Raw genomic sequence first — 20,722 nt, 5'->3', positions numbered from 1 at the left:
TAGAATCGGACCTTGTCTGGTTCGTAGGATTGGTCAAGTGGAGGGATTCTCCTGGCTCCTCTAGGTTTATCCTTGTTGCCAGTGATACTCTTCAACCACTTCTCCACCGTATCCTCGTCGACTTCTTCTGGGTGCACCCGAGTGGAATCTTCAATGCCCGAATACATCCACATCGGATGGTCGCGGGCTTGAAGTTGTTGAATGCGTCGTATGAGGAAGACTTCCAGCAGATCCATTCCAGTTACACCCTCACGGATGAGATAGACCACTTGCTAAACCAGCACTTTCACCTCCGCTTTCTCCCCTGGAGTCACTTTCAAGGCGGAGGGCTTCTCTACGCGAGCCATAGAAAAAGGAGGAAGTCCAGTCGACTGACCTGGAGTCGGCTGGTCTTTGCAGTAAAACCAGGTCGACTGCCATCCTTGTACTGACTCAGGAAGAGTTATGGCTGGGAAAGAGCTCTTACCCCTCATCTGAATCGCAAGACCCCCACACATCTGGATCACCCGAGTCCTCTCGTCACTCGGGTGAGCCATTTTGACCGACTGGGAGCGACACGTGAAAATGTGCTTGAAGGGACCGCAGTGTGGTCGACAACCCAAGAAGTTTTCGCACAGAGACACGAAAGCAGCAAGATATATGATGGTGTTGGGGGAAAAGTGATGAAGTTGTGCTCCAAAGAAATTCAAGAAAGCCCAGAAAAAAGGATGCGGAGGCAGAGAAAATCCACGGTTGATGTGAGTGGCAAGGAGGACGCACTCACCCTCCCGCGGTCGAGGTTCAGTCTCATCCTCCGGGAGTCGTGCCGATCCGTGAGGAATCAGCCCCTCCTCCGCCAGATCGTCGAGGTCGTCCTGGCTGATCGTCGACCGGATCCAGTCGCCCAGGATCCAGCCGCGCGGCAAACCGGACCACGACGAGGATCCGCCCCGGCTGGAATTTTTCCCCTTCGCCTTCGTCGTCGCCTTCTTCGCGCGCTCCAGAGCCACCGTCTTTTCTTTCCCCATCACCGCGGGCGGAGCTCGAACGGAGCGGCGGCGCTCGGGAAGGAGCAGGCGCAGTGGGGGAAACTGAGAAGGGAGAAGAAGAATGAGGACGCACTGTTCAAAAACCCCGGTCCGGCGCCTTATATGGGGTTGCTTCCGAGTGACTGACCTGTAGGCCCGGGCAATCTTATCAAATCCCGCAACAGTCGCGCGCGTGATACGTGGCAAAAAAGGCGGCACAGGAATCGAGGCGGCCTTGCCTTATCCAGCCCGATTACTGCGGCCTCCTCCGCCCCGCGCACTTCCCGAAATTCCAATCCCGCGAGATCCGCGGGCAGCAGAGCAACTTGTCAGACGGAAGATCCCCACCACATTAGCACTCGGACCTCTTCCAGCAAAAGTTCACTCGACAAAACCTGGAATGGATCAAGGCGACTGAAAAAGAAGTTGGTGTCACCACCTCGGTTAGTTGATCCAAAACAAGTCACACCCGAAGCGTGAAAAATGAGTCGGAAGTATTTTCAACTCCTTCTCCACTCAAACCCTGATCCATTCAGGGGCTAATGATGAGGACATGTACCTAGGGTAGGGTCGCAGGCCTGACCTAAATACCCTCCCCAAGGACATCACTCTAAAGCCAGAAGCATTCGAGGGGTACCATCACCCACTCGACCAGAAACATTTCCACTTGGAGGAATCAAGATCACTCGACCGTAACAAGAAACACTCGACGGACAGAAGACCTAAAGTCACTCTACACAGCAATGGTCGAGCATTAACTCCTAGACTTAATAGCCATTTATAACACTTTATTACGGACGTTACCAGTAACGCCCCCCTCTTGATGTACCTTAAATCCCTTGTAACGTGGGCTGGTCGGGGTCCTGGCGCACTCTATATAAGCCACCCCCCTCCACATGCACAAGGGTTCGCACCCCCTGTAACACACACGCATATAATTCAGTCGACGGCCTTCGGGCTCCAAGACGTAGGGTTGTTACTTCCTCCGAGAAGGGCCTGAACTCGTAAAACTCGTGCGTACAGCTTCTCCATAGCTAGGATCTTGCCTCTACATCCCTACCCTCCATTCTACTGTCAGACTTAGAACCACGACACCCCCCCCCTTCCTTCTCCTATTCCTCTCCCTTCCTTTCCCCTTCCTCCTCCTAGTTGGACTAGGAAAGGGGGAGTCCTACTCCTACTAGGAGGAGGACTCCTCCCCTCCTTGGCGCGCCCCAAGGGCCGGCCGGCCTCCCCCCTTACTCCTTTATATACGGGGGCAGGGGGCACCCTAGAACACACAAGTTGATCATTGATCTCTTAGCCGTGTGCGGTGCCCCTCTCCACCAGAATCCACCTCGATCATATCATCGTAGTGCTTAGGCGAAGCCCTGTGCCCATAGCTTCATCATCACCGTCATCACGCCGTCGTGCTGACGAAGCTCTCCCTCGACACTCAGCTGGATCGAAAGTTCGTGGGACGTCACCCAGCCGAACGTGTGCAGATCGCGGAGGTGCCATACTTTCGGTACTAGGATCGGTCGGGTCGTGAAGACGTACGACTACATCAACCGCGTTGTCATAACACTTCCGCTTTCGGTCTACGAGGGTACGTGGACAACACTCTCCCCTCTCGTTGCTATGCATCACCATGATCTTGCGTGTGCGTAGGATTGTTTTTGAAATTACTACGTTCCCCAACATTTGCATATAGTGCTTACTAGTATAAGTTCTAGTTGGGGCCCTCACCTATTGAGGCCAGGGGCGGGCGCCCCTTTTGCCCGGCCTATGGGCCGGCCCTGGTGACAGAGGCCTCTCCGTCGGACGTGTTGCCCTTTTCCGACACGACCCAATCACACACTCTCAAAATAGGCTTTCGCCCCGCTTTATAGATAAAGCAAAGATCCATAGAACCAACATCCAGATAAGCCATAAAGGCGACGGCCGGGGCAACAACACAATTATGCCCAAATAGAAACACAAGAGAAAGGAAAAATAAGGCTAGTTAGTGGTTGTCGACAAGCGAAGCTAAGATGACGAAAGCCCACGTGCCGAAGCCACGAGCGCATCCAGCATGATGCCTAGACGATCACGGTCGTGCTGCCTAGTAAGCGGGTGCCATTGCTGCAGAAAAGCAGGGAATTTGAACAAAGAGTCAGACGCCTACCATGGGAACACCCTCGCAATCACCATTTTATTTCTTGTCGTCCAAAGAGTCCATGACATGCCCGCTAAGATCAGCCAGAATATGCGGCAGTGTCGTCCTGGCAGGGTAGCTCTGGCCTGAAGGAAGTCTGTGAGATCCAGGGCCTTCCAGTCGGGCCCTAGTGCCTCATGGACGAACAACCAAAGGACACGAGCCACCGTGCACGAGAATGTGATATGGGCCACAGTGTCAGGGACCATGCATAAAGGACAAAGGCCATCACCCGGGCCCTGTTCGCTTGAGCACCTCGGTCCCCGAAGGGAGGCGATTTCTAAGAAGTTGCCAAACGAAGATCTTTATCTTCGGGGGCATGGGGGGCTTCAACAAGTGAGCTAGCCAAGGGATAGCGGGGAGGCGGCCTAAAGCCTTGTATGCGGATTTGATGGGAAACTCACCCGAAGGTGAGAGCCGCCACGATACAGTGTCCGGATAATCCCACAACACTAGCGGCAGAGCTGCCAACAGTATAGACCATTCGGCATTCTCTGCCTGCCCAAACATCCAGTGAAACCGGATATCCCATTGCCCCGATCGGGTCGCCGCGGAAACTAGGATTGACAGGTCCGCGCAGATAGAGAATATGGCAGGAAACTCCACCCTGAAGGGCTCGGTACCCATCCATGGGTCTAAGCGGAATTGGATCCCGTCCCCATTACCTATAGTGAAGGAAATTCCAAGGCGGATATCCTCCTTGATCTTTTGGATGGGTCATCAAACTGGGAACCTCCTGGCTGGGAGCATGCTAGGAGGGGTTCACCCCTCAGATATTTTGCTTGAATCAGCCGTAGCCACAATCCTACCTCGCCTCGCATGACCCGCTATACTATACTATGTTTGATGCATGACCAGGCAAGCATATCAAGTCTCCAGGCCATAGAATGTGATAATTTGTGCCCAATGGTGAAGAAACATGCACCAAAGTATTTCCTATCAAATTGTTGGCATGTGCGATCGACTAAGTTGTGCTATGTCAATAATCAAAAGAATATTATAATATTTTTCATCCATGACAACCATCAAAAGCATACCGATTTTCAAACATTAGTTAATTTGAAGCTTATGTCTTTTTCTGAACTTCTCCTTGTGGCTCCTTTCTCTTTCTTCCCTCCGCTGAGTCCCTTCTTCAAATCACATTGAGTAGCACGAAAAATAATTAGTGCTCACTCGGTCCCATATAAAGTGTCGCTCAAACGGATGTATCTAGAGGACGGAGGGAGTATGATTGAGAAGCTTATCTTGGGAAAGAACTTGTACAAGTCAAAATTTAGTAGCTTGAGAAAAACTTGCGATCGATATACAAGGTTGTGATTTCTGAATACAACTATATTTTCTTTTGCCAAAATGACGAAAAGACCTTAATTCTATGTTGTATCTCAACGCCGAATGTGAAGTCTAAAAGAGTGGCAACAAATAAAAAAGAGGACAATCGATTCATGAACTGAAACTCTAAAGGCAATATAACATTTCCCAATATCATCATAATTCCAACATCCATCTCTTAAATTCTCAAGGAAGCATTTTCTCCTAAAGCCAAATTGGTGAAGAATTTCATAGTGGAAGTAAATTAGAAAATAGGTGAAAGTATATTACAAGAACTACCAACTTTTGCATGAAATGAAATGTTTGATACATGTGAAGCATTTCACAAATGATATTGGGAACATAAGTGGTTGTAGGAAGAGTCAAAGAAATAGGATGAAGTCCTGGCATTTGGAATGCCCTCTGTAGCGCAGTCATAGTGTGATGTGTACCCTCCATGGAAAATATCATTGTCATATTTAGAAGAATCTGGCCACATTTCTAATTCCATTACATGCACACCTATTTGACAATGTTTTGATAATTTCATTACATCAAAGAAATATCACTGCTTAGCTAATTACCAGTAATATATGAGTTGTGTCCAGTGTATATGAAATAGTGGGACAATGGTACATTCATGTTGCGGTAGACGGGACGTGAGATCCAGCGTGCAAGCGGACGGTGTCCGCACGTCCGCATATGTCTGCAAGAGCAAAATCAAAGTGTGGATGTAAAATTAAAGCAACATGGATTAGCGTTTCGGGAAGTCGCGGATGTTCGCGGACACGCGATCGCATCAAAAATTCAGAATGAAGCTTGTCATCCCAGCAAGAGCAAATGGTTGCCAGTAAAATAAATTAATAGAGCTTGGCAAATGAAACATTCAGACAAAGCTAGCTAGCCATCAGAGTTTTTTGTACATGACATTCAGGTAGGCTCGCTCATTGTTGGTCTTGTCGCTGAGCGTGATCCACCACCGTGTGCACGGCCAGCCGTCTATAAGGTCGAGCGACCACCGGCAGCTGTGGATGAGGAAGACCGTCGCCGTTGAGGCCAAAGCAGTACCTCGGTGATCAAGCGTCGGTGTCGAGCCAGACCCACTCGGCCTCGATCGGGTGGGTGAGCATGGTGGCGTGCACGCGCAGCTGGGATCTTGGACCAATACGCCACCATGTTAGAGCAACTCCAACGCGTCGACCCAAACGGACAGCGCTTTTGTCTGCTTTTTATCTGCTTGGGTCGGCGGCCCGCTCGACATCTGCCCTGTTTAAGATTTAGGTCGGCAGTGCGTTCAACGGCCGTGGCCCATTTCATGTCCACACGTAAATTTTAAAAAAGGCCCACGGCCATAGATCATGCCAGCGGCCATGTCGTCGCGAAGTTCATGTCAGCGCCGGCATACAATGCCAGCTTCAGAAAAACCGCACACAGTTCATGCTGCTGTACTTGCCAGTGACCGGCACACATGCCAGCACACAAAAAGGGGCGGGTGTTCGACCACGCCATCGCGGTCGTGGTCATGCCAGCACACTTGCCGGCATACAAAAAGGGATGGCGCTCGCCGCCGTAGATCACTTGTCGTCGAACTTGAGCATGTCGTCCTACATCTGCTCGAACCACGGCATCTTCCTTGACGACACGGTGTTGAGATCCACCTTCATGATCTCCATCCCCGTCATCATGCTAGCAAGAGCCACTTCTTTCGCCTTGGTCTTGGCGTTGGCGGCCTTGATCTCTAGCATCTTGGCTTGCTTCTCCACCTCCATCTCAAGCATCCTCGTTTGCTTCTCCGCCTCCATCTCAAGCCTCCTCCTTTGAATCTCCATGAAGGCGTTCATTTGATCTTCCTTGTCTTGCCGGCGCTTCTCCTCCCTTGAGTCCTTCTTGGTCATCATGCCCTCCACGGTTGTGATCAAGGCGTTCGACGATGCATCCCGCTTGTCCTCCTTCTTGGAGTTGGTCTTCCCCCGCGGTCGTGGCTTCTCGCCCTCCCAACCTCCTCGACGGATTTCTTCCCCCCACGCGACATGAGGGCGGCATATTGCGCCTTGAACTTCTCCTCGTCTTTGATGACCCTCCAACAATGAGAGAGGTTGAAGGACTTGCCATCATGTTGGATCTTGAATGCCTCCAAAGCTTGAAATGCCTACAAATGAATTGCATCCAAACATATTGGCAAATGGATATGGGAACGGACATGCAAGCATAAACGGAATGACACAACGAGGGGCGCTTACAAGCATACCATGTCTTGCATGCCGATGCCGCTCACGGGGCGTGCCTTGATGCTCTCAAGAGTGGCACAAAATTTGTTGCAATCTTGTTGGATCATCTTCCATCGCTTCGAAATGGACACCCACGCGCGTGTGCTTTGCATTTGGTACTGCGGAAACTTCTTGCGCTCATGGAACTCACGATGGACACGAGTCCAAAAGGTTGATGCCTTTTGTTCGGCGCCGGTCTTGGGGTCTTTCCGAATGTCCCTCCAACACTCACAAAGGAGCCTGTCATCGGCCTCCGTGTATGCCTTCGTCCGCCTGCTCTTGTACTTCGGCTTCACCCCGGCTTGGTTGGCGAGCTCATCCTTGAACATAGGCTCCCCCTCGATGTCCAACTCGTCCTCTTCCTCGAGGCCGTAGTCCTCCGAAAATTCGTGGTCGAGCGGGAAGCCGTCCAGGTCCAGGCCGACCTGATCATGCATGAAGGCAACCTGATCTTGATCAAAGGTTGACGGCGTGAACGGCCCTCGACCATCCTGGCTTTGTGTCTCGTCGGGATCATAGCCAGCCCCGGCAGCACCACCAGCGGCCGCCGCACCACCCTCGAAGTTCATGTTCGGCATGAAGTTGTCGTCGCCGGAGACCGGCATTCCGTCGAACAGGTTGCGTGCGCCCGGCAGCACGTCGGCTGGCATCTGCCGTGCGCGTTTCCTCGCCCGTCCGAATGACGAGCCACCGGCCACTGGTGTGGTGTTCAGGTCGATGGGCGCGAGCGTGGGCATGGAAGGCGCCACCACGCTCACCTCGGGCGAGCATTCCCCAGAGAGTCGGGAGGCTTGCGGGTAGACGTGGAAGACGGGTATCGGCTGTGTCACCGACGCGCGGGGCGACTCGGGCAGCACCATCTCAGGAAACGCAGATGAGCCGGTGCTGGCCGCGGCCACGACGGCGTTGACGAGGTCGTGCTGGCTAGGGATTAACCGTAGGTACATCAGCGCCTCCCTCGTTGCCGCCGCAACGCGGGCGTTGGTGGCCTCCTGCTGCGTGGCGGCGGCGATGGCGGCCGCTGCGGCTGCTTCGTCCCTCGCCTCCGCCGCGTGCCTCCGACCATTTCTCTTCGCCGACTCCCTGGCCCGCTCCTCGGGTGTCAGCTTCTTCTTCGGCTTGGCCGCAGTGGCGGTCTTGTGGGGGCCACGGGGCTTGCCTTTGCCGGAGGGGGCGGTCGTGATGGCGAGGGAGGCGAGGCCGGCAGCGGCATCGAGGTCGTCGTCCCTAGTGAGCTGCGGGAGTGTGCGTGAGCGGGATGGTTTTGGGGAAAGTGGAGGGAAATGGTGGAGGTTGCCATCGACTGGCGGGCCAGGGAGAGTAGTTGGCGCGCGTCACGCGCGTCCGTCTCGTGTCAGCGCCAGCGCAAATAAGGCTCGAAAATGGGCCGGGAATGGGTCGGCGGGCGGACGAAAAGTGGACAAACGTTCGTTTGGGTTGACGCATTGGGCCGACTTTTCTGTCTGCCACAACCCAAAAGTTTTGGACGCGAGCGGACGAAATGGGTCGGCGCGTTGGAGTTGCTCTTAGACTGCAGCAGGGCTGTGCTGTACAAGAGCTCAATCCTACTTAGGCGGTTGTCGTAGTCAAGCTTATTCTTGAGGAAGTGCAGGAGCATGTTGCCACTTCGCCGGCGCATCAGTGGGATTGCGATCTGGACACCATGAACACGCAGTCCCACGGTCGCGCCTTGGACTGAGCCCACGTGGGTAGTGCAGACGAAGCCACTCCGTGTTGGAATCAACCACGGCAGACCAATCCGGCACGAACTTGGTGCAATTATCCGAGTAGGTTTGGGTTAGCTAGCTTTGTACTAGTATAAATATAGCTGTACCCAATGCCTGTAATCAGTTAAAATCAAAGCAATAAAGTACAAAGGCACGTCACGGGCCTTTAGCCATCAACTCGTGTGTTCTCTCGTCTGTGTTTCCGGCGACTTGTACGTAGCCGCCGGCTGATTGCTAGTTTCAACTAGCTAGCTTTCCACGTACGTCTTCAAGCCAAGAATCGATCCACGTCCACGACTCCGACGAAAAGTACTCGTCTACGAGTAGTGCGACGTATATCGGGACCTAGTGCCAACAATTGGTATCTAGAGCAAGGTTGGTCTTCTAGTAACGGAGGATCATGGCGGACGACGATAAGAACAAGCAACTGGCAGAATACTCCGGTGCGGCTAAAGTATTTGCTGCTCCGGCGAGTTTGTCGTACCCATGATTTGATCGCGAGAACTTCGGGGTCTGGAAGGCCCTCATGGAGTGTGGTCTCCGCGCCAACGAGCTATGGGACGCGGTCGACCCAGGAGGCAACGCGTTCAAGAAGGAGGGAGCCGAGCACCGGAAGGATCGGCAGGCGGCGTCGGCGATTTACTCGGTGATGCCGATGGATGTCCTCCAACACCTGATCGCCAAAGAAACGGCGAAGGAAGCGTGAGATACCTTGAAGCTCATGTTCGAGGGACACACCCGCGTCAAGCAAGCCAATCTCCAAACTCTCCTAAGGAACTATGAGACTTTTGTCATGGGCGACAATGAGTCCGTGGATGCGTTCGCTTCACGGGTGGCTACTCTCGTCAATCGGATCCGCGCGCTTGGTGAAAACCTCACGGAGACCTCGGTTGTCCGGCGGTTCTTGCGCGCAGCCCCTCCCCGGTACCTGCAAATTGTCACGGCGATCGAGCAGTGCGTCGATCTCGAGACTCTCTCCATCGACGATCTCGTCGGACGCTACAAGGCTCACGACGAGCGTATGCGGTACAGTCTGGGGGATGGGAGGAACGATGAGAATGTCATGCTCACACGGGCTCAGTGGCTGGCGCTGGACTCAAGGAGAGGAGGCGAGGGCTCTAGCAGCAACACTCGCCAAGATCGTGCGCCAAAAGAACAAAGTAAGAAGAACGCCGGCGACGGCGCTCCGAAGAAGAAGAAGTTCGACAAGCGCAAGATCAAGTGTCACAACTGTGGCATCATGGGGCACTTCAAGTCGGAGTGCAAGAAACCACCGAAGGAGAAAGCTCTCCTGGCCAAAGGAGGCGATGATGGAGACATGATGCTCATGGTCGAAGTATGCGAGCTAATGGACAAGGACAGTCCAGCTCCAAAGGCGCCGGCTACAGAGGTTGTCACGCTCATAGAGGAGGCAGTTTATCTTCACGATAAGAAGAGGATGAACACGTCGAGGCACGTGTGGTACCTCGACACGGGCGCTAGCAACCACATGACCGGCGACAAGGACCAGTTTTCTGAGCTCAGTGTTTCGGTGGGAGGCACGGTTCGGTTCGGCGACAGACGGACCGTTGACATCGCAGGGCGAGGTACTGTCCTGTTTGAGTTGAAGAACAGCGGTCACAAGGTACTCACGGATGTGTACTATATTCCCAAGCTAAAGAGCAGCATCATAAGTCTTGGTCAACTCGAGGAGCGTGGTTGCAAGATTGTGCTCGAAGATGGCTATCTATGGGGGTATGACCGTCAGAGGATGCTAATTATGAAGGTGCAGAGGTCACCGAACAGGCTTTACGTCCTCAACTTAGATCGTGTGGATCCAGTATGTCTCTTGTCAAGCATGGACGACTCGGCATGGAAGTGGCACGCGCGCTACGGTCATCTAAATTTCCAGGCTCTTCGGCAACTTGGACAAAAGGAGATGGTACGTGGTCTACCGTGCATCAATCATGTCGACCAAGTGTGCGACGGTTGTCTCATTGGGTAACAAAGGCGAGCCCCGTTCCCAAGAGAGGGAAACTTTAGAGCGAGTAAAGCTCTTGAGTTGGTCCACGGAGACTTGTGCGGACCGATTACACCGGCCACCCCTGCCGGAAATAGATACTTCTTGCTCGTCGTCGACGACTTCGGCAGATTCATGTGGATCGTGTTGTTGAAGACAAAGGACCAAGCTTTGCAAGCCTTCAGGATAATAAAGATGGCGGCTGAAGTAGAATCTGTAGCCAAGCTGAAGGCCCTCCGTACCGATCGGGGGGTGAGTTCAAGTCTCGTGCATTCATGGAATTTTGCGAAGCTCAAGGGATCAAGAGGTATCTTACGGCGCCATATTCACCGCAGCAAAACGGTGTTGTGGAATGGAGGAATCAGACCATGGTAGCGATGGCACGAAGCATGCTGAAGAGTAAAGGCATGCCGGGCAAGTTTTGGGATGAGGCGGTCAATACGACCGTTTATTTGCTGAACCGGGCTCCAACCAAGAGTGTGGTTGGGATGACGCCGTACGAAGCATGGTACGGACACAAGCCCACGGTTGATCATCTTCGCACTTTCGGGTGCGTGGCGCATGTGAAGACAGTGACCGGGCATACTAGCAAATTGGCGGATCGGAGTACTCCAATGATGTTGGTTGTCTATGAAAAGGGAACAAAGGCATACCGTGTGTGCAACCCCTCGACCAATAAGGTGGTTGCGACGCGTGACGTGGTCTTTGAAGAAGCGAGATCATGGAATTGGAACTTCACCGAGCCGGTATACCCGTCTTCCGATGAAATTTTCAACGTTGTTTACGATGATTACGAGCATGCACATTGGTGATCAACCGAAGACTTCAAGCATCGCGAGCGGCGCGGCAGAAAACGATGGCGCGAGGCACGCGCCAGAGGCAAATTTGATAAATTTGACCTATAGACGAAATCAAATCACAGAATGAACTATCCGTGAAACTATTTCACGCGGCTGACCTTTTTGTGTGACGCCCGACACGAAGGCGCCACACTACACTATGCAACGCCTCACAGATATGCGCTACACGGCCAGCGTCGCACCCGTGTGATCAGAAAATTACTAAGTCAGTGTGCAGTGCCTGAGAGCTAGGCGCCACACTATACAGTGTAGCACCTAGCTCCTAGGCGTTGCACTAGTGCAGCGCCTAGCTCCTAGGCGTTGCACTAGTGCAGCGCCTAGCTCCCAGGCGTTGCACTAGTGCAGAGCCTGAGAGCTAGGCGCCACGGGTCAACCGCGTGAAATAGTTTCACGAACAGTTCATTATATGATTTGATTTTGTCTATAGGTCAAATTTGTCAAATTTGCCCGCGCCAGAAGCAGTGGCGGCCGACGCGCACGAAGCTGCGTACGGCACGCCAGGCAGCAACGCACGCAGCGCCCCTAGTAGCGCTCGCTCAGCTGGCCAAAAGAACGTGTCAGAGGGGAGCGGCCCATCCAGTGGCCCAACTGATGGACCTGAAGATGGACTCGAGTCAGAGTCCAGAGAAGTCAGCCCAGGACGTAGCCCTCACGTTGCGTCAAGAGGGCCAGAAGGCCACGTGCATGGGATTGTTGGTTCTCCTGTACGTACACCAATCTCATGTGGTTCACCTGGTGGACGTGTAGCCAGCCCAAGGGTGCTCCAATCGCCTGAAAACGGAAGTGTGGCAACTTCATATGATGATTCCTCGTCTTCGACTGTACACGAGACAAGGGAACGTCCGCCGACACCAGTACGTCTTCGACCAATGGTGGATTTATATCCAAAGGAAGTGCTTCCAAAAGTAAATCCTGTGAAAATTAAAGGAAGAGGACGGCGGTGTCTGCTTAGCGTCGAGGAACCGACGAAATTTGAAGATGCAAACACGGAGGAGTGTTGGCGTCGTGCTATGGACGAGGAGTTGGGATCGATCCAAGACAACAAAACATGGGAGCTCGTGGATCCACCCAACGACCATAAAATCATAGGGCTCAAGTGGGTGTACAAAGTCAGGAAAGATGCCGAAGGAAACTTGGTGAAGTATAAGGCAAGGCTCGTAGCCAAAGGATACGTGCAAGAGCAAGGTGTAGACTTCGAGGAAGTGTTCGCTCCTGTCACAAGGATGGAATCAGTGAGGCTAGTTATAGCTCTCGCGGCTCAAGAATCTTGGAAGCTACATCACATGGATGTAAAATCCGCTTTTTTGAACGGGGAGTTGAAAAAAGAAGTATATGTGAAGAAACCACCGGGTTACATCAAAAAAGGAGAGGAGCACAAGGTGTTGAAACTACACAAGGCATTGTACGGGCTATGCCAAGCTCCTTGGGCGTGGAACATCAAGCTTGATCGTACACTAGTTTCTCTTGGTTTTGAGAAAAGTCCACTGGAGCATGCTATGTACAAGCGAGGTAAAGGTAAGGATAGTCTCCTAGTGAGCATCTATGTTGATGATCTCTTGATAACTGGAGCAGATGAGGAGGAGATTGCTAGATTCAAGCTACAAATGAAGGAGCTTTTCAAGATGAGTGATCTAGGGCTCTTGACTTACTATCTCGGGATCGAGGTACATCAAAAGCCGGAGGGAATCACACTATGCCAGGAGGCATATGCAAAGAAGATTCTTGAAAGTTGTAGCATGGAGGACTGCAATCCAAGTCATGTTCCAATGGCGCCTCGACTTAAACTTAGCAAGAAAAGCCAAGCACCCGCGGTTGATGCAACGAAGTATAGAAGTGTGGTTGGAAGCCTAAGGTATCTTGTGAATACACGACCAGACTTGGCATATTCCGTTGGCGTAGTGAGTCGCTTTATGGAAGCACCCATGACAGAACATTGGGCAGCTGTGAAACAAATACTCAGGTACATCAAAGGGACAACTAACTTCGGTTGTGTCTATTTGAGAGAGAAGCGGAAGGAAATGGTGGAGCTACTTGGCTACAGTGATAGCGACTTGGCAGGAGATATTGACGACCGTAAAAGTACCTCGGGCGTGGCTTATTTCTTGGGAAGAAGCATAGTGAGTTGGCTATCACAAAAGCAGAAGGTGGTCGCATTATCATCCTGTGAAGCGGAGTATATTGCAGCTGCAACCGCGGCAGGTCAAGGTGTGTGGCTAGAAAAGCTACTCGGTGACCTCACTGACAAGGAACCGGAAGGAGTGGTGCTCTACGTTGACAACAAGTCCACGATTGCTCTATGTAAGAATCCAGTGCATCATGATAGAAGTAAGCACATTGATATAAGGTATCACTACATACGGGATTGCGTGGAAGAAGGCAAGATTGAAGTCAACTACATTTGCACCGATGATCAGCTTGCAGATATCCTGACCAAGTCTTTGGGGCGACAGAAGTTCACGGAGATGCGGGGAAGGATCGGCGTCCAAGCTGTGAAGTGAGGACATCGTGGTTGGGGGGTGATTGTTGGAATCAACCACGGCACTTGGTGCAATCATCCGAGTAGGTTTGGGTTAGCTAGCTTTGTACTAGTATAAATATAGCTGTACCCTATGCTTGTAATCAGATAAAATCAAAGCAATAAAGTACAAAGGCACGTCAGGGGCCTTTAGCCATCAACTCGTGTGTTCTCTCGTCTGTGTTTCCGGCGACTTGTACGTAGCCGCCGGCTGATTGCTAGTTTCAACTAGCTAGCTTTCCACGTACGTCTTCAAGTCAAGAATCGATCCACGTCCACGACTCTGACGGAAAGTACTCGTCTACGAGTAGTGCGGCGGTCGCTGCCGGCGGCGGCCGGCTACCCGGTGTCTACCCTGGCAGGTGCCATGCGGCCCTCTCGGGTAACTAGCTTGATGCTCTGACGTGGGGAGGAGAAGAGATGAGTTAGCCTGTTTGCTGTTCCTGTGGTCTGTATACTCGGCTGTTTCAAAGAATCAGATGATTGCAAAGTTCACACCCCGGCGTGCGTCCGGCATAGCTGGTGTTCTATCCCGGCGCAGCACCATTGTTCTGCAAGGAGTTGCGATCGGTTTTTTGTCCCTCCGTATCGTTTTGACTACGGTAGGTTTCTTGATTAAGATTCGTCCGCTCAATCGACTTGTTCGTTTCGTTCAGACTGATCACAATGAAAATTCTGTGTTGGAATTGCCGCGGGATGCGGAAACCCGCGGCGGTTCGAGCGCTATTGGGGATCCAAGGGCGGGTTCGCCCTGATGTGCTTTTCCTGTCTGAAGCCCATCTGAACAAAGCTAAGGCAGAAAAACTAAGAAGAAGGCTCGGTTTCGATGCAATGGCTGTGTCGGAAAGTGATGGTAGAAGTGGAGGTTTAGTAATGATATGGTTTGACAATCTTGGCGTTACGTCAACGGAAGTACAGCCCAACTATATTGATATCCGGATAAATGAGTCAAGTAGTGAGGGTTGGCGATTTACAGGGTTCTATGGTGAACCAAGTGGTGAGAGGAAACACTTATCCTGGGATTATTTGAGACAACTACATGCAATGTTAAACTTACCATGGCTGGTGGCGGGCGATTTTAATGAAATCCTTCATACACATGAGAAGGAGGGAGGTATTGCAAGATCGCAACGATGCATGCAGGCTTTTAGCGATGCTCTAAGCGACTGTGCATTGGACGATTTGGGTTACACAGGAGATAAATTTTCTTGGCGCCGAGGATATATTCGGGAACGCTTAGATCGAGCTGTTGGTAACATGCAGTGGGCTGATTTGTTCCCTAGTTTTGGAGTATCCAATGAAGAGTTTAACAAATCAGACCATAGGCCGGTCCTGATCAATACCAATTTTTAGATCGGCATGCTGCCGCGAGGTGCACCTGGACCGTGCAGGTTTGAGGCACGTTGGTTAGCAGAGGAGGACGTCGAGACTATCGTCCAGACATCCTGGGAGGCGCGCAAAGCTCTGGGGGTAGCACCCTTTGCTGAACTCATAGCTGATGTGCATCAAGCGCTGCATAGTTGGGACAAGAAGGTACTCAAAGGACCTCGTACAAAGCTTCGGGAGCTCCAAAAGAAACTGAATGAAGTGCTATCTGGGCCTTTAATTGATGACGCGGTTATAAGGCAACATGAACTACACATGCAAATTGAGAAACTACTAGAGCAGGAGGAGCTCTACTGGATGCAGCGAGGACGAGCTGATTGGCTTACCCGTGGTGACAAAAACTCTAATTTCTTTCATAGGGCAGCAAATGGTCGGCGTAAGAGAAACTTTATCAAGCGTTTACAAAGAGAGAATGGCACATGGATTGAAGACCAGGGGGAGATAACGTCCCATGCAGTAGCGTACTTTACGTCACTGTTTTCTTCTGAGGTGCAGATACCGGATATGAATGTAATTGACAAGGTAAAGCCTCGTGTGTCTGATGCAATGAACCAGGAGCTGAATAAACCATACACACGAGAGGAAGTTAAGAACACTATGTTCAACATCGGCGACCTCAAGGCCCCTGGCCTTGACGGCCTTCATGCTGTGTTTTACAAGAGGTTTTGGCACATAATTGGAGAGGACTTGATTGATGAAGTGTTACTTGCTGTCAATTCTCATAAGATTCCTGATGGGTGGAACAACACAACTATTGTGCTCATCCCGAAGATAGACAACCCAGAAGTTATAACCCAATTCCGTCCGATTAGCCTATGTAATGTGGTCTATAAAGTGATTTCAAAACTCCTTGCAAACCGACTGAAACTTTTTCTTTCTGAGATCATCTCCCCCAATCAAAGTGCCTTTGTCCCTGGACGGCTTATCACTGATAACTTTCTGGTAGCTTTTGAGTCATATCATGCGATCAAGAGGAAAACAACCGGTAAATATGGCACTTGTGTGGTGAAACTCGATATGCACAAGGCATATGACCGGGTGGAGTGGACTTTCTTGGAGGCGGTTCTATTACAATTGGGATTTATGGAACATTGGGTGGCCCTCATCATGGAGTGTGTTAAATCGGTAAAATACCAGGTACGGGTGAATAACGAGTTAACTGGCTTTTTTGTTCCTTCCAGGGGCCTAAGGCAGGGCGATCCTCTTTCACCGTACTTATTCTTGCTATGTGTTGAGGGTTTATCAAGTCTAATTATGCACGAGGAGGAGGTTGGAAATTTATTGGGAGTCAAAGTGTGTCGTGATGCCCCCTCGGTCTCTCACCTTCTTTTTGCGGATGACTCGCTAATCCTCATGCGAGCCGATGCCACCAATGCAACCAGCCTCCGAAGGGCGCTTGACGATTACTGCGCTGCTTCTGGCCAGATGGTGAGTGAGGTCAAATCCAGTATTTTTCCAGTCCATGCACTCCTGTTGATACAAGAGTGAAAGTGTGCACCTCACTTAATATAATGGCAGAAGCGCTCACGGATAAATATTTGGGGTTGCCCCCAATTGTGGGAGTGGACAGATCAGATTGCTTTCAACATCTCATAGATAGTGTTTTAAGCAGAATTAGAGGGTGGAAGGAGAAACTACTATCTGTTGGTGGGAGAGAGGTCTTACTAAAGGCTGTAGTACAAGCTATTCCCTCATACGCAATGTCAGTTTTCAAACTTCCAAAACAAGTGTGCAACAGTATAACCACCGCCATGTCAAAATATTGGTGGGGAGATGAGGATTTGAAAAAACATATGCATTGGTTTGCCTGGTGGAAGATGTGCGTCCCGAAGGAGAAGGGTGGTATGGGCTTCCGGGACTTGCATTGCTTTAATTTGGCTCTTTTGGCAAAACAGTGTTGGAGGCTTTTGTGTGAACCGGAATCATTATGTGCCAGAGTATTGAAAGCAAAGTATTTCCCCAATGGTGACCTTCTGAACTGTACGTTGAAGAAGGGTAGTTCATATACCTGGCAGAGTCTCTGGAGTGGAATTCAGTCCTTTAAGAGAGGACACATTTGGAGAGTAGGAGATGGATCACATATTAATATCTGGGAGGACCCTTGGATTCCCAGCAGCCCGACCCGCAAAGTTTTTACACCAAGGGGAAATATAGTGATCACAAGAGTTTCTGAACTCATTGATTCGGAAAACAGAGTGTGGGATGAACAATTGCTAAACGATCTTTTTTGGCCAATCTATGTGCAGCGTATTATGAATATTCCTCTAGCTTTGGGAATGATGGAAGATTTTGTATCATGGCACTTCAATAGAAGTGGAATTTTCTCAGTAAGATCGGCTTACCATGAAGAGTGGGAGCACCAGCATGGACGAAAGTTGAGGACGACAAACTCATTACAAGCCTCAAGTACTAGTCCAGTCTAGCGTACCATTTGGAAATTGCGTGTGCCATCAAAAATCAAAATCCATGTTTGGAGGACTTTGCTTGGAGCTATTCCTTGCCGTGGTGTTTTAGCGAACAGACATATGACTACAAGTTCCCAGTGTCCCCTTTGTAGTTCGGACTGTGAAAGCATTAGGCATGCTATGTTTCTGTGCCCGAGGGTGCAGGAAATTTGGCATATTCTTGGACTACAGGAGCTGGTGAATGAAATCTGCACAATAGAGAGAGATGGAGGTTCGGCGCTGGCCGATCTCCTATTATCCAAAAGTACCATATGTCCACTAGTGGCCGATGTCCAGCGCAATGATCTAGTGGCCACAACAATCTGGTATGTATGGTGGGAACGACGCCAATACACACATGGTGAGAACATCTATGAGTCAGCAAGGTCGGCCCAAGCTATATCAACTTTAGCGCAGAACTTTTCACGAGCAAGGTTGAAGCAAACTAAAATTAAAAGACATGGCTGGTCCAAGCCACCTGAGGGCGTCATCAAACTTAATGTCGATGCAGCTTTTGATCGGGACACTGGTAAGGGGGTATGGGAGCAGTGCTGCGTGATGAGGCTGGTTTCTTTGTCGCTGCTTCCTGCAGTGATATACCCTTTGTGGAAGACGCAGCGACGGCAGAGGCTAGAGGACTACGAGATGGCCTCCTACTAGCGAATGAAGTTGGTTGCAACAAAATCTATGTCGAAGCGGACTGTCTGGAGGTAATCGAGATCATGTTGTGTGGCGGGAATTCATTAGGACCAGCAGCGGCAATATATGAAGAATGCACTTTCTTATCTAGCAATTTTATCTCTATAGTTTCTAGCCATTGCCCTCGGGAAGCCAATATGGCGGCGGATCTGCTAGCTAAGAACTCGGAGGTGTCTCGAACAATTGTTTGGAAATCGGAGCCCCCGGGTTTCTTAGTGGATGTTTTAACAAACGATGTATCTTTATTCTCACATGAAATATAAACCGCCATGATAGCATTTCCTTCAAAAAAACTAATACAAAAGCGTTTAGATCACGTTTAGATCTCTTATATTAGTTTACGGAGGAAGTAATAGAGATTTCTCTCACCTTCTGTTGTTTCCGACATCTCTTGCCTGGAAGTTTCTCTCACAATTCCTCGTTGTTTCTTGCCCAATGTGTTTTGTATGGACACTTTACTTCCATAAGCAAGTAAACAAATACTATATTTAAATTAAAACACAACCAAATAAGGAAATGTATAAACATCCAATTAATTATATGGCTATTTCTCAGTTTTGGTTATGTATAACAATTTTCTGCATTGTGGTTGTACATTAGTAAGGAAATGCTAGTACAACAAGTATTAATATTGTTAAAAAATTAAAAAATTATGTTGTAAAAATATTTCATTATTTTAGACCCAAAACTATGACATTAATACACGTGTAAGATTTCAAATATCCGCTACTTAAGTACATAAACAATCGAGTATTTATTACTTGACTAGTAGAGCGCATGTGTGTTCCTATGGGCTGCAATGCATATAACTAAATCAAACAAATAATTAAGATAGTCTCCAAAGTCCAATCTAAGATCAAAGCTCATTTCTCTCGCATACATCTGGACATGTTCGGACATCAAAAGAGCCTCCACAAAATTCAATCTTCACGACAATCTCAACTCCCCAAAATCCAACCCATATGTGGGAAACAAATGTGATTATCCGGAATATCCATCGTGTTATCTCTAACATGTGGTCCCAACACAGAAACTCCTCCCCACGACAGAAACAAACGATGACATATTAGCACATTACGGAGACATGTGTGCATCAATGGTAGTTTTCAGTTTAAGAATTGCCAATTTAGGGTAACTCTTGAACACTTTTTTCACATGCATATTTATTAAATACATGAAGAGTCGTTTAAAAGGTTGTTAAAAAGATACGGGATTTTTTAAGCATAAAAATAGATTTTTTAATCATAAATAGAATTTTTTTTGTCTAGAAAAGAACATTTTTGTATGGTCTCCTATGGACGCAGGTACTTGCGCCCCTATTTCACCATTATTTCTTGCCGGTCATAAGTATTGGTCCCTGTTTCATCACTATTTATATCTTATCAAACTTGTCTTTTATTTTAGTTTTTGTCATGCATGCCTCCTTTTTTACTTTTTTTCATGCATGCCCTCTTTCTTTTTTCCTTATATAATATCGGAGAATAGCGCAACATCTCATCTTTATCAGATCTCCTCCACATTTTCTCTTTTATTTCTTTTATAACAGACATCCCACTTTTTTGGGTCCTTCTTTTATTTCTTGCCATGCATGTCCTTATTTATTGGGTGTCTCTAGCAAATTTATCTTCAATTTCATGTCTAATCCTGATTTTGCTGAGGTGTTCATCCCCAATCTGAATCTGAACCGGTATGAAAAAAGACGGATATTTTTTATTGATTAACATTGCAGCATATATAGTATTTTTTATTAAAATTGTTAACAGGTAAAATAACATCATATTCAGATTGTACATGTTAAATTTGGAGTTACGGTTTAGAAGATATGAGTATTTTAAAAAACATTTGACATATACTAAGAGTTTAATGTCAAAAACATTACGGGTTTTTTTCATAAAATAGAAAAACGGACTAAGAATGCCTATTTCTTTTATTAGTATATAATATATATATATATATATATATATATATATATATATATATATATATATATATATATAATATAGGTATAGGTATAGATCTGCTTGATCAAAGTTTAGAAAGTTTGATCGGAGACCAAGCTAATATGCAAAGTAAATAAAACTGAAGGGAGTACTATTTCTATACCCCAGTTTACCTTGATCAATTTGACGGATGAGATTAAGTAATCCTCTTAAGTGTGTTGGCGCAGCTCTAACTAGCTCTCTCTCACCTAGCTGGAGGTAGAAGAAGCAACAGGGCGCATCGGAGTTTTTTCGGCGACGAACGCCCGGCTGCACACACAACCTTTTTTTATTTCAACAGCACAAAACTCCACACCGGATACATGACCAGTTATATACTAGCCCACAGAATGCA

This window comes from Aegilops tauschii, chromosome 5 (genome assembly GCF_002575655.3).
Source record: "Aegilops tauschii subsp. strangulata cultivar AL8/78 chromosome 5, Aet v6.0, whole genome shotgun sequence".
Classification (NCBI taxonomy): domain Eukaryota; kingdom Viridiplantae; phylum Streptophyta; class Magnoliopsida; order Poales; family Poaceae; genus Aegilops; species Aegilops tauschii.
Note: the sequence above shows the minus strand (reverse complement) of the source record.